The sequence below is a fragment of the Mustelus asterias genome, chromosome 19 (assembly GCF_964213995.1).
Source record: "Mustelus asterias chromosome 19, sMusAst1.hap1.1, whole genome shotgun sequence".
NCBI classification, from domain to species: domain Eukaryota; kingdom Metazoa; phylum Chordata; class Chondrichthyes; order Carcharhiniformes; family Triakidae; genus Mustelus; species Mustelus asterias.
This window is the reverse complement of record NC_135819.1, coordinates 5013199-5027815: the sequence shown is the minus strand read 5'-3', so window position 1 is coordinate 5027815 and position 14617 is coordinate 5013199. Positions and strand designations below refer to the sequence as shown.

Here is a 14617-nt window from a genome sequence, read left to right as displayed (position 1 = left end):
CACAGCGCCAAGATGGGTGGTTTATGTGGATTGGCCGTGCTAAATTGCCCCTCAGTGTCAGAGTGTTAGCGGGGTAAATACGTGGGGGTTATGGGGGATCAGGTGGGATTGTTGTCGGTACAGACTCGATTGGCTGAATGGCCTCCTTCTGCACTGTCGGAATGTTATACAAGCGCAGCCATAAGCTGAATGGTGAGAGAACTGAGGGAACCAGCAAAAAGAACGAGGAAGAATATAGCACAGGAACAGGCGCTTTGGCCCATCAAGCCTGCGCCGATTCCTAATCCTTACTGACACTCAACACTTATTGCCCGTGTGCAGTTCCTATCCCTCTGTTCAACTCCCATTCCTGTGTCTATCAGGATATGTCTTGAACATTGGGAACGTGCCGACTTCCACCACCAGCACTAGCAGCGCCTTCCAGACACCCAGCACCCTCTGTATGAAACACGTTTCCCCTCTCACCTTGAACCTGTGCTCTCTTGTAGTTGACCTTTCCACCCTGGGGAAAAGTCTCTGACTATCCACCCTGTCTTTGCCTTCCATAATTTTGTAGTATCATAGAATCCCTACAGTACAGAAAGAGGCCATTCGGCCCATCGAGTCTGCACCAACCACAATCCCACCCAGGTCCTTCCCCCACATCCCTACATATTTACCCACTAATCCCTCTAACCTACGCATCTCAGGACACTAATGGCAATTTTTAGCATGGCCAATCAACCTAAACCTGCACATCTTTGGACTGTGGGAGGAAACCGGAGCACCCGGAGGAAACCCACGCAGACACGGGGAGAATGTGCAAACTTGACACAGACAGTGACCCGAGCCGGGAATCGAACCCAGGTCCCTGGAGCTGTGAAGCAGCAGTGCTAACCACTGTGCTACCGTGTCGCCCTCCATTGAAAACAGTCCGAATTTATCCAACCTCTCCTCATACCTAAAACTCTCGAGGCCAGGCAACATCTCGGTGAACCTTCTTTGCACCGTCTCCAAAGCATCCACGTCCTGCTGGCAGTGTGGTGATCAGAACTGAATGCAATATTCCAAATGTGGCTGAACTAAAGTTTTATATAGCTGCAACACTGCTTACCAACTTTCATACTCAATGCCTTAACCAATGAAGGATAGCACGCTGCAAAACATTCTTGACTATTTTATCCACCTGTGTTGACACTTAATCTTTCTTTCAAACATAGGAAAGACCCACAAAAGCAGGGCCACAAAAAATTGATTCAAACTCTGAATGCTTCTCTCCACGGAAATCTTTAGTAAAAGGCGAAAGATTTATACGATCTGAAGAGAAACCACAGCAAACTGAACTATAACCAAACGGCCACATCCTCTTTAACATTGTACTGAGCCCCGAGCACCAAAACCCAGAGAAGAGAAACGACCACAAATCAACACCACATCAGGTGAAATAATTTTTATATTCTATCCCTGCAAAACCAACACTCACATCTGAATGTTTATGCTTCTTGTTTTTGCAAAGTGCTGTGTAGAATATTGGGAATATTTAAATGAGTTCTGAGCTTTCTGTGGGTTGGGTTTACAGATACATGTCCAATTCTTAGACCACAAACATTTGCGCACAACGGGTGAATGGGCACAGGAAGCCATGGCTTCCCCCAATTGCAAAGTTGGAGGGAGGATGGACGATTACCCTCTAACCGTCAGTCTTAAGAGTCACCTTGGCCTGGCATGTCCAGATTCCCAAGACGTCCATGATCTCAGCCTTCAACACCATTATTCCGACAAAACTCATCTCCAAACCCCGTGGTCTGGGGCTCGGCTCCTCCTTCTGCGACTGGATCCGGAACTTCCTAACCCACAGACCACAATCAGTAAGGATAGGCAACAACATCTCCTCCACCATCATCCTCAACACCGGTGCCCCACAAGGCTGTGTCCTCAACTCCTTCTACACCTCTGACTGTGTGGCCAAATTCCCCACCAACTCCATTTTCAACTTTGCTGATGACACCACCGTAGCGGGTCGGATCTCAAACAATGATGAGACGGAGAACAGGAATGAGATAGAGAATCTGGTGAATTGGTGCAATGACAATAATCTCTCCCTCAATGTCAGCAAAATGAAGGAGATCGTCATCGACTTCAGGAAGCGTAGTGGAGGACACACTCCTGTCTACATCAAAGGGGATGAAGTAGAAATGGTCAAGACGTTCAAGTTTCTAAGGGTCCAGATCACCAACAACCTGTCCTGGTCCCTCCTCGCTGACGCTATGGTTAAGAAAGCCCACCAACACATCTACTTTCTCAGGAGGCTAAGGGAATTTGGCATGTCAGCCTCGATTTCCACCAAATTCCACAGATGCACCATAGAAAGCATTCTTTCTGGTTGTATCACAGCTTGGTATGGCTCCTGCTCTGCCCAAGACCGCAAGAAACTACAAAATGTTGTGACTGAAGCCCATTCCATCACACAAACGAGCCTCCCATCCACTGACTCTGTCTAAACTTCCCGCTGCCTCGGCAAAGCAGCCAGCATAATCAAGGAACCCTCGCACCCTGGACATTCTCTCTCCCACCTTCTTCCATCGGGAAAAAAGATACAAAAATTAGCGATCACATACCAACCGACTCAGGAACAGCTTCTTTCCTGCTGCTCTCAGACTTTTGAATGGATCTACCATCTATTAAATTCATCTTTCTCTGCACCCTAGCTATAAGGATATCAGTGGGAGGATATGTGCCTTTCGACCCAAGAAACAATACTTTTCACTGTATCCCAATACATGTGACAATAAATCAAATCAAATCAAATCTCCGAACAATTGCCAATCTTGGCGACGTATCTGGGAAGGAAAGTGAGCGGATCTGCGACCGGGACGTGAGGGTTGTAGATGCGCACAAACAAAACACGGTCCCGTTGAGACGGCAGAGTAGCGAGAGGCTCCGCTTTGACTATTTTCAGGTGTGGCCGGTCTCTCTGCTCCTCAAACACTTTCAGCAACTTGATGCAGGAAGCCACATCCTTGAAACTGGAATGGAAATAATGCGGGATTTTCACCTTCTGCAGACAGAAGAGGCTCGCAGCTTCAACTCCGCACATATCCACAAGGACCTTCTTAGCAAAGGAGAAACGGTCAAAAGGCACATCTCCTTCCACTGATATCCTCACGGTGTTACATACCCCCTGGTGTGGGGCTGCACTGGTTGCAGCCATCACCTCAGCCAGCAACCACTGAAAGCCACCAAGACTGTGAGCAAGAGACTAAGTCGCCTCTACTGGAAGACACCCCAATGGAGCGAGAGCCTCTGGAGAAGCCAAACAGACTGGAAAGGTTTTGCTCCAAAAGCAGTTCCAGCTCTGGTGTCGATCCTGGTCAGGATTTCAACCCTGTCAGGAAAACACAGCAAGAAGGTGAGTGAAATGAGGAAACCAACACACTTCACCTTTTTTTCAAACATATGAAAACCCCACAAAAGCAGGGCCACAAAAAAGTCATTCAAACTCTGAATGCTTCCCTCCACGGAAATCTTTAGTAAAAGGCGAAAGATTTATACAATCTGAAGAGAAACCAGAGCAAACTGAACTACACCCAGCAGCTCCTTGGACCCAAACGGCCACATCCTCTTTAACATTGTACTGAGCCCCGAGCACCAAAACCCAGAGAAGAGAAACGACCACAAATCAACACCACATCAGGTGAAATAATTTTTATATTCTATCCCTGCAAAACCCACACTCACATCTGAATGTTTATGCTTCTTGTTTTTGCAAAGTGCTGTATAGAATATTAGGAATATTTAAATGAGTTCTGAGCTTTCTATGTGTTGGGTTTACATGTATGTGTCCAATCCTAAAGCTTTGCGTACAACGGGCGAATGCGTGGCACAGTGGTTAGCGCTGCTGCCTCACAGCGCCAGGGACATGGGTTGAATTCCGGCCTCGGGTGACTGTCGGTGTCGGGTTTGCACATTCTTCCCGTGTCTGCGTGGGTTTCCTCTGGGTGCTCTGGTTTCCTCCCACAGTGCCAAGATGTGTTGTTTAGGTGGATTGGCCGTGCTAAATTGCCCCTCAGTGTCAGACGTGTGAGTGGGGTAAATATGTGGAGTTACGGGGATCGGGCCCAGCTGGGATTGTTGTCGGTACAGACTCGATTGGCTGAATGGCCTCCTTCTGCACTGTCGGAATGTTATACAAGCGCAGCCATAAACTGAATGGTGAGAGAACTGAGGGAAACAACAAAAAGAACGAGGAAGAATATAGCACAGGAACAGGCGCTTTGGCCCATCAAGCCTGCGCTGATCCCTAATCCTTACTTACACTCAACACTTATTGTCCGTGTGCAGTTCCTATCCCTCTGTTCAACTCCCATTCATGTGTCTATCAGGATATGTCTTGAACATTGCTAACGTGCCGACTTCCACCACCACCACTGGCAGCGCGTTCCAGACACCCAGCACCCTCTGTATGAAACACGTTTCCCCTCTCACCTTGAACCTGTGCCCTCTTGTAGCTGACCTTTCCAAAGATGTGCAGGTTTGGTTGATTGGCCATGCTAAAATTGCCCCTTCGAATCCTGAGATGTCTAGGTTAGAGGGATTAGTGGGTGGGATATGGAGATAGGGCCTGGGTGGGATTGTGGTCGGTGCAGACTCGATGGGCCGAAGGGCCTCTTTCTGCACTGTAGGGTATCTATCTATCTATCTTTCCACCCTGGGGAAAAAGCCTCTGACTATCCATCCTCTCCATGCCTCTCATAATGTTCCGACTTCCTTCAGGTCGCCTCTCAGCCCCCGTCTCTCCATTGAAAACAATCTGAATTTATCCAACCTCTCCTCACACCTAAAACCCTCGAGGCCAGGCAACGTCCTGGTAAACCTTCTTTGCACCGTCTCCTACGCATCCATGTCCTGCTGGCAGAGTGGCAGCCAGAACTGAATGCAATATTCGAAATGTGGCCGAACTAAAGTTTTATATAGCTGCAACACAGCTTGCCAACTTTCACACTGAATGCCTTAACCAATGAAGGCTAGCACACTGCACACATTCTAGACCATTATGTCCACCTGTGTTGCCACCTCATCTTTCTTTCAAACATATGAAAGCCCCACAAAAAATTCATTCAAACTCTGAATGCTTCTCTACACAGAAATCTTTAGTAAAAGGCGAAAGATTTATACGATCTGAAGAGAAACCAGAGCATACTGAAGTACAACTAGCAGCTCCTTGGACCCAAACGGCCACATCCTCTTTAACATTGTACTGAGCCCTGAGCACCAAAACCCAGAGAAGAGAAACGACCACAAATCAACACCACATGAGGTGAAATAATTTTTATATTCTATCCCTGCAAAACCCACACTCGCATCTGAATGTTTATGCTTCTTGTTTTTGCAAAGTGCTGTGTGGAATATTAGGAATATTTAAATGAGGTCTGAGCTTTCTGTGGGTTGGGTTTACAGATACGTGTCCAATTCTTAGACCACAAACATTTGCACACAGCGGGTGAATGGGCACAGAAAGCCATGGCTTCCCCCAGTTGCAAAGTTGGAGGGAGGATGGATGATTAGCCTCTTACCATCAGTCTTAAGAGTCACCTTGGCCTGGCGTGTCCAGATTCCCAAGACGTCCATGATCTCAGCCTTCAACACCATTATTCCGACAAAACCCATCTCCAAACCCTGTGGTCTGGGGTTCGGTTCCTCCCTCTGTGACTGGATCCTGAACTTCCTAACTCACAGACCGCAATCAGTAAGGATTGGCAACAACATCTCCTCCACCATCATCCTCAACAACGGTGCCCCACAAGGCTGTGTCCTCAGCTCCTTATACACCTCTGACTGTGTGGCCAAATTCCCCTCCAACTCCATTTTCAAGTTTGCTGATGACACCACCGTCGCGGGTCGGATCTCAAACAATGATGAGATGGAGAACAGGAATGAGATAGAGAATCTGGTGAATTGGTGCAATGACAATAATCTCTCCCTCAGTCTCAGCAAAATGAAGGAGATCGTCATCGACTTCAGGAAGTGTATTGGAGGTCATGCCCCTCTCTACATCAAAGGGGATGAAGTAGAAATGGTCGAGAGGGTCAAGTTCATAAGTGTCCCGATCACCAACAACCTGTCCTGGTCCCTCCTTGCTGACGCTATATTAAGAAAGCCCACCAACACATCTACTTTCTCAGGAGGCTAAGGGAATTTGGCATGTCAGCCTCGATTCCCACCAACTTCCACAGATGCACCATAGAAAGCATTCTTTCTGGTTGTATCACAGCTTGGTATGGCTCCTGCTCTGCCGAAGACAGCAAGGAACTACAAAATATCGTGAATGAAGCCCAATCCATCACACAAACCAGTCTCCCATCCATTGACACCGTCTAAACTTCCCGCTGCCTCGGCAAAGCAGCCAGCATAATCAAGGACCCCACGCACCCCAGACATTCTCTCTTCCACCTTCTTCCGTCGGGAAAAGGATACAAAAGGTAGCGATCACATACCAACCGACTCAGGAACAGCTTCTTCCCTGTTGCTGTCAGACTTTTGAATGGATCTACCATCTATTAAATTCATCTATCTCCGCACCCTAGCTATGACTGCAACACTACATTCATTCAAACTCTGAACACTTCTCTCCACGGAAATCTTTAGTAAAAGGCAAAAGATTTATACAATCTGAAGAGAAACCAGAGCAAACTGATTTATAACCAACAGCTCCTTGGACCCAAACGGCCACATCCTCTTTAACATTGTACTGAGCCCCGAGCACCAAAACCCAGAGAAGAGAAACGACCACAAATCAACACCACATCAGGTGAAATAATTTTTATATTCTATCCCTGCAAAACCCACACTCACATCTGAATGTTTATGCTTCTTGTTTTTGCAAAGTGCTGTGTAGAATATTAGGAATATTTAAATGAGTTCTGAGCTTTCTGTGGGTTGGATTTACCGATACGTGTCCAGTTCCTAAGACATTATTTTGCACGTAGTGGGTGGCACAGTGGTTAGCTAGCGTTGCTGCTTCACAGCGGCCTCTGGTGACTGTGTGGAGTCTGCACATTCTCCCCATGTCTGCGTGGGTTTCAAAGTAAAGTTTATTTATTCGTCGCAAGTAGGCTTGCATTAACACTGCAATCAAGTGCTCCGATTTCCTCCCACAGTCCAAAGACTTGCAGCTTAGGTGGATTGGCCATGCTAATTTGCCCCGAAGTGTCAGGGGAATTAGCAGGGTAATGACGTGGGTTTACGGGAAAAGTACCTGGGTGAGACTGTTGTCAGTGCAGGCTTGATGGGCCAAAAGGCCTCTTTCTCCATTGTAGGCATTCGATGATAAGACATGACACCGTATTTTGGGATTGTTTTCGGAGATGCTCTTTGAACATCATCTGCTGCTGGGGGAACCATCAAATTGGTGCAAGCTGCTGTTTTCTGAGCCGAGAACTTCCTGTGTAAAGAGCTGTCCACGAGCGGGTGTTGCAGCCTGGCATTGCAAGGAGCAGTACTACACGCTGAGAGACGCACAGGGCACTGACTGCAAAGCCTCAATGTCCAAAGGTCAGTGTCTCGGAACCGTCTGCGGCAGTATACCGAGGAGTGAATTCCATGTCAAACCCTCGGACTGTGTGTACCAGAGAATCATTCTCATACCCACACTGGAATATCGGTACATTTATCAGGTTCAGAGACGCAATGACACAAAGCAGCATCACAGCACGGTAGCACAGTGGTTAGCACTGCTGCTTTACAGCTCCAGGGAACTGGGTTCGATTCCCGGCTTGGGTCACTGTCTGTGTGGAGTTTGCACATTCTCCTCGTGCCTGCGTGGGTTTCCTCCGGGCGCTCCGGTTTCCTCCCAGTCCAAAGATGTGTGGGTTAGGTTGATTGGCCATACTAAAAAATTGCCCCTTAGTGTCCTGAGATGCGTAGGTTAGAGGGATTAGCGGGTAAATGTGTAGGGATATGAGGGTAGGGCCTGGGTGGGATTGTGGTCGGTCCAGATTCGATGGGCCAAATGGCCTCTTTCTGCACTGTAGGGTTTCTATGATTCTATGAAAACAAATACATTAAAGATTTCAACTTGGAACTGGGGAGGGAAAATTTATTAATCAGATGCTGAGTTTTGAGTCACTTATCCTGTCTAGAATTCGAGAAAGGCAACCACCATGGTTTAAGGGTTACAATCATTAATGCAATATCCCTCCCAGAATGTGATACATGCAGGATAATTGAGAAGTAGAGATATATCGTGATAATACTATCTTTAAGAAATATAAGTATACCATGTTTCTTGCAAGGGGTGTGTTTAGAATACATATCTTTTGTAGGGTGCTGATTTGTATAAGAAATGTTTTAAAATTAGTAGCTGAGAGAACAGGATAAGTACATGAAGTATTTATTTAAGCAGGGCTAATGCCTTTGTGTTTACTTAGGTTTCCCCTGCAGTCTCAGGGTAGAGTTTCGGTTAGGTTGATTGACAGGGACAGAGTCATGTGCTTAATGGGAGGATCTAAGCTTGCAGGGAAAACACAGTTTGTCTTTCATTTTTAAAACAGTTGCTACCTGGTTCTAAAAGAGGCAAGATGTGTCTCTCTGCCTCTCTCTCTCTCTCCAAAGGTTGTCTGAAAGCTACAAAACTAGCCACCAAAGTACAAACAAGTAAACCTGCGTTTTGTTAACTAATTTTAAAGAGAGAGTTTAAGTCTATGAGAGGAATGTTGCTTGAATAGGAACTCTTAGGGATAGGTGAGCAGTTAAGAACTGTATCTTGTCATGTTTAAGCATTATGCAATTGTTAAATGTTAAGCTAATTCATTTGTTAAACTGTGTGGTTAAATAAACATTGTTTTGATAAAAGCTCCCTAGTTTGTCCCATGGGCAGCACAGTGGCACAGTGGTTAGCACTGCTGCCTCACAGTGCCAGGGACCCTGGTTCCATTCCCAGCTTGGGTCACTGTGTGTGTGGAGTCTGCACATTCTCCCCGTGTCTGCGTGGGTTTCCTCCGGGTGCTCCGGTTTCCTCCCACAGTCTGAAAGACGTGCTGGTTAGGGTGCATTGGCCGTGATAAACATTGACTTTCCCAGCCATGGTTACATTCTACAAATAAATAAAATTACAAGTTTTTTTAAATATTCGTTCATGGGACATAGAACATAGAACATTACAGCGCAGTACAGGCCCTTCGGCCCTCGATGTTGCGCCGACCAGTGAAACCAATCTAAAGCCCATCTAACCTACACTATTCCAATGTCATCCATATGTTTATCCAATAACCATTTGAATGCTCTTAATGTTGGCGAGTCCACTACTGCTGCAGGCAGGGCATTCCACGCCCTTACTACTCTCTGAGTAAAGAACCTACCTCTAACATCTGTCCTATATCTATCACCCCTCAATTTAAAGCTATGTCCCCTAGTGTTAGCCATCACCATAGAACATAGAACATAGAACAGTACAGCACAGAACAGGCCCTTCTGCCCACGATGTTGTGCCGACCTTCATCTGAAACCAAGATCAAGCTATCCCACTCCCTACCATCCTGGTGTGCTCCATGTGCCTATCCAATAACCGCTTAAATGTTCCTAAAGTGTCTGACTCCACTATCACTGCAGGCAGTCCATTCCACACCCCAACCACTCTCTGCGTGAAGAACCTACCTCTGATATCCTTCCTATATCTCCCACCATGAACCCTATAGTTATGCCCCCTCGTAATAGCTCCATCCACCCGAGGAAATAGTCTTTGAACGTTCACTCGATCTATCCCCTTCATCATTTTATAAACCTCTATTAAGTCTCCCCTCAATCTCCTCCGCTCCAGAGAGAACAGCCCCAGCTCCCTCAACCTTTCCTCATAAGACCGACACTCCAAACCAGGCAGCATCCTGGTAAATCTCCTCTGCACTCTTTCCAGCGCTTCCACATCCTTCTTATAGTGAGGTGACCAGAACTGCACGCAATATTCCAAATGCGGTCTCACCAAGGTCCTGTACAGTTGCAGCATAACCCCGTGGCTCTTAAACTCCAACCCCCTGTTAATAAAAGCTAACACACTATATGCCTTCTTCACAGCTCTATCCACTTGAGTGGCAACCTTTAGAGATCTGTGGATATGGACCCCAAGATCTCTCTGTTCCTCCACAGTCTTCAGAACCCTACCTTTGACCCTGTAATCCACATTTAAATTAGTCCTACCAAAATGAATCACCTCACATTTATCAGGGTTAAACTCCATTTGCCTTTTTTCAGCCCAGCTTTGCATCCTATCTATGTCTCTTTGCAGCCTACAACACCCCTCCACCTCATCCACTACTCCACCAATCTTGGTGTCATCAGCAAATTTACTGATCCACCCTTCAGCCCCCTCCTCTAAGTCATTAATAAAAATCACAAAGAGCAGAGGACCAAGCACCGATCCCTGCGGCACTCCGCTAGCAACCTGCCTCCAGTCCGAAAATTTTCCATCCACCACCACCCTCTGTCTTCGATCAGACAGCCAGTTACCTATCCAATCGGCCAACTTTCCCTCTATCCCACACCTCCTTACTTTCATCATAAGCCGACCATGGGGGACCTTATCAAACGCCTTACTAAAATCCATGTATATGACATCAACCGCCCTACCTTCATCAACACACCTAGTTACCTCCTCAAAAAATTCTATCAAATTTGTGAGGCACGATTTGCCCTTCACAAATCCGTGCTGACTATCCCGGATTAATCCGCATCTTTCTAAATGGTCGTAAATCCCATCCCTAAGGACCTTTTCCATCAATTTACCAACCACCGAAGTCAGACTAACCGGTCTATAATTACCAGGGTCATTTCTATTCCCTTTCTTAAACAGAGGAACAACATTTGCCACTCTCCAGTCCTCTGGCACCATCCCCGTGGACAGCGAGGACCCAAAGATCAAAGCCAAAGGCTCTGCAATCTCATCCCTCGCCTCCCAAAGAATCCTAGGATACATTTCATCAGGCCCAGGGGACTTATCGACCTTCAGTTTATTCAAAACTGCCAATACATCCTCCCTCCGAACATCTATTTCCTCCAGCCTATTAGCCTGTAACACCTTCTCTTCCTGAAAAACATGGCCCCTCTCCTTGGTGAACACTGAAGAAAAGTATTCATTCATCACCTCGCCTATCTCTACTGATTCCATACACAAGATCCCACCACTGTCCTTGACCGGCCCTAACCTCACCCTGGTCATTCTTTTATTCCTCACATAAGAGTAAAAAGCCTTGGGGTTTTCCTTGATCCGACCCGCCAAGGACTTCTCATGTCCCCTCCTAGCTCTCCTCAGCCCCTTTTTCAGCTCGTTCCTTGCTAACTTGTAACCCTCAGTCGAGCCATCTGAACCTTGTTTCCTCATCCCTACATAAGCTTCCCTCTTCCTTTTCACAAGACATTCCACCTCTTTTGTGAACCATGGTTCCCTCACTCGGCCATTTCCTCCCTGCCTGACAGGGACATACCTATCAAGGACACCCAGTATTTGTTCCTTGAAAAAGTTCCACTTTTCATCAGTGCCTTTCCCTGACAGTTTCTGTTCCCATCTTATGCCCCCTAATTCTTGCCTAATCGCATCATAATTACCTTTCCCCCAATTGTAAGCCTTGCCCTGCCGTCCGGCCCTATCCCTCTCCATTGCAATAACAAAAGACACCGAATTGTGGTCACTATCTCCAAAGTTCTCTCCCACAACCAAATCTAACACTTGGCCCGGTTCATTTCCCAGTACCAAATCCAATGTGGCCTCACCCCTTGTCGGCCTATCCACATATTGTGTCAGGAAACCCTCCTGCACACACTGCACAAAAAGTGCCGCATCCAAACTATTCGACCTACAAAGGTTCCAATCAATATTTGGAAAGTTAAAGTCCCCCATGACAACTACCCTGTGACCCCCACACGTATCCATAATCTGCTTAGCAATTTCTTCCTCCACATCTCTATTACTATTTGGGGGCCTATAGTAAACTCCTAGCAACGTGACCGCTCCTTTCCTGTTTCTAACTGCAGCCCATATTACCTCAGTGTGCATATCCCCCTCAAAGTGCTTTTCCGCAGCCGTTAAACTATCCTTGATTAACAATGCTACTCCTCCACCTCTTTTACCAGCTTCCCTACACTTACTGAAACATCTATACCCCGGAACGTCCAACAACCATTCCTGTCCTTGTTCTACCCACGTCTCCGTAATGGCCACAACATCGTAGTCCCAAGTAGCAATCCACGCCCCAAGTTCATCAACCTTGTTCCGGATGCTCCTTGCATTGAAGTAGACACACTTCAACCCATCTTCCTGTCTACCGGTACCCACCTTTGACCTTGATACCTTCCCCAATACCTCACCACCCTCAACACTGACTTCTGGACTACAACTCCTTTTCCCACTCCCCTGACAAATTAGTTTAAATCCCCCTGAAGAGCCGTAGCAAATTTCCCTCCCAGGATATTGGTGCCCCTCTGGTTCAGGTGCACCCCGTCCTGTTTGTAGAGGTCCCACCTTCCCCAGAACGTGTTCCAATTATCCACGTATCTGAAACCCTCCCTCCTGCACCATCCCTGCAACCACATGTTTAAGTGCACTCTCTCCCTGTTCCTCAACTCGCTATCACGTGGCACCGGTAGCGTACCAGAGATGACCACATGTTTTGTCTTTGCTCTCAGCTTCCAGCCGAGCTCCCGAAATTCCTGTTTTAAATCCCTGTCCCTTCTCTTACCTATGTCGTTGGTACCAATGTGTACCACGACTTGTGACTGTTTCCCCTCCCCCTTAAGAATCCGGAAAACACGGTCCGAGACGTCACGGACCCTGGCATCCGGTAGGCAACAAACCATCCTCGAGTCTCTTTTGCTGCCACAGAACCTCCTATCTATCCCTCTAACTAACGAGTCCCCAATAACTATTGCCCTCCCGCTCTCCTCCTTACCCTCCTGAGCCACAGGGACGGACTCAGTGCCGGAGATCCTCTCACCGCGGCTCACCACTGGTATGTCGTCCCCCTCAACCGTATCCAAAGCGGAATACTTATTGCTAAGGGGAACGACCACAGGGGATCCCTGCACCGACTGCTTCTTCCCAGCCCCTCTCACCGTCACCCATCTATTTTCATTCCGCGGAGTAACTGTATCCCTGAAGCTTCTGTCTATGGCCATCTCTGCATCCCTAATGATCCTAAGTTCCTCCAACTCCAGCTCCAGTTCCCTTACACGGTTTTGGAGGAGCTGCAGATGGATGCACTTCTCACAGGTATAATCAGCAGGGACACTGACGTCGTCCCTCACCTCGAACATAGTGCAAGAGGAACATTGCACTGCCTTCACCCCCATCCCCTCTAGATACCTTGCCAGTACCAGGTAGAAACAGCAAAAAATGAATTAACTCACCCCTGCTCGCCCAAGCCCTGTGAGCCAAAGCCCTACAGCTTTCACTCTGCCTCCTGCTGAGGAAAAAGGCTCTCACTGTCCACCCTATCTAATCCTCTGATCATCTTGGGCATTGATGGCTGGGCCAGCATTTATTGCCCATCCCTAATTGCCCTTGAACTGAGTGGCTTGCTTGGCCATTTCAGAGGGCATTTAAGAGTCAACCAAATTGTTGTGGATCTGGAGTCACATGCAGGCCAGACCAGGTAAGGATGGCAGATTTCCTTCCCTAAGGGAAATGAGGACCTAAGGGGCGGCACGGTGGCACAGTGGTTAGGAGGGTCTGGTCAGGAGGGGTTCACCGACTCCAGAGCAGATTCGCACACCAGTTTCGCCTTTGCATAGAATCATAGAATGCCTGCAGTGCAGAAGGAAGCCATTCAGCCCATTAAGTCTGCACCGACTATCTGACAGAGTGGTCTTAATGTGGAGATGCCGGCGTTGGACTGGGGTAAACACAGTAAGAAGTTTAACAACACCAGGTTAAAGTCCAACAGGTTTATTTGGTAGCAAATAACCAAATAAACCTGTTGGACTTTAACCTGGTGTTGTTAAACCTCTTAGAGTGGTCTTACCCAGGCCCTCACCCCTACCCTATCCCTGTAACCCCGTACATTTACCATGGTCAATCCACCTAACCTACATATCTTTGGACACTAAGGAGCAACATAGCATGGCCAATTCACCTAACTCAGTGTACCCGAATAGGCGCCGGAGAGTGGCGACTGGGGGATTTTCACAGTAACTTAATTAATGTAAGCCTACTTGTGACACTAATAAATAAACTTAACTTTTTGATTTGATTTGATTTATTATTGTCACATGTATTAACATACAGTGAAAAATATTGTTTCTTGCGCGCTATACAGACAAAGCATACCCTTCATAGAGAAGGAAAGGAGAGCGTGCAGAATGTAGTGTTACAATCATAGCTAGGGTGTAGAGAAAGATCAACTTAAAGTGAGGTAGGTCCATTCAAAAGTCTGACGGCAGCAGGGAAGAAGCTGTTCTTGAGTCGGTTGGTACGTGACCTCAGACTTTTGTATCTTTTTCCCAAAGGAAGGAAGTGGAAGAGAGAATGTCTGAGGTGCGTGGGGTCCTTAATTATACTGGAGTGAAACACCCTGTCTTCACATTAATGCCAAAATAGTTGGGGTGTAGTCTTGCTTCGTAATATACCTTGTGGCTCCTGATCTAACACAATCGCATT

At 47.1% G+C, this 14617-nt stretch overlaps 1 protein-coding gene and 4 non-coding genes across 5 annotated transcripts in view; 1 reads left to right on the top strand and 4 right to left on the bottom strand.

The window, feature by feature from the left end:
* The window catches only part of LOC144507710 (AP-1 complex subunit mu-1-like), a 387219-nt gene that overhangs the window by 326237 nt on the left and 46365 nt on the right, over positions 1-14617 (top strand). The window lies entirely within an intron of this gene.
* LOC144508113 (U5 spliceosomal RNA) lies at positions 1204-1316 on the bottom strand. Its single transcript, XR_013500210.1, has one exon. It is a non-coding gene; the product is annotated as a U5 spliceosomal RNA (small nuclear RNA).
* On the bottom strand, positions 3442-3554 carry LOC144508114 (U5 spliceosomal RNA). Its single transcript, XR_013500211.1, has one exon. It is a non-coding gene; the product is annotated as a U5 spliceosomal RNA (small nuclear RNA).
* LOC144508115 (U5 spliceosomal RNA) lies at positions 5061-5177 on the bottom strand. The gene has a single exon (XR_013500212.1). It is a non-coding gene; the product is annotated as a U5 spliceosomal RNA (small nuclear RNA).
* LOC144508117 (U5 spliceosomal RNA) lies at positions 6554-6668 on the bottom strand. The gene has a single exon (XR_013500214.1). It is a non-coding gene; the product is annotated as a U5 spliceosomal RNA (small nuclear RNA).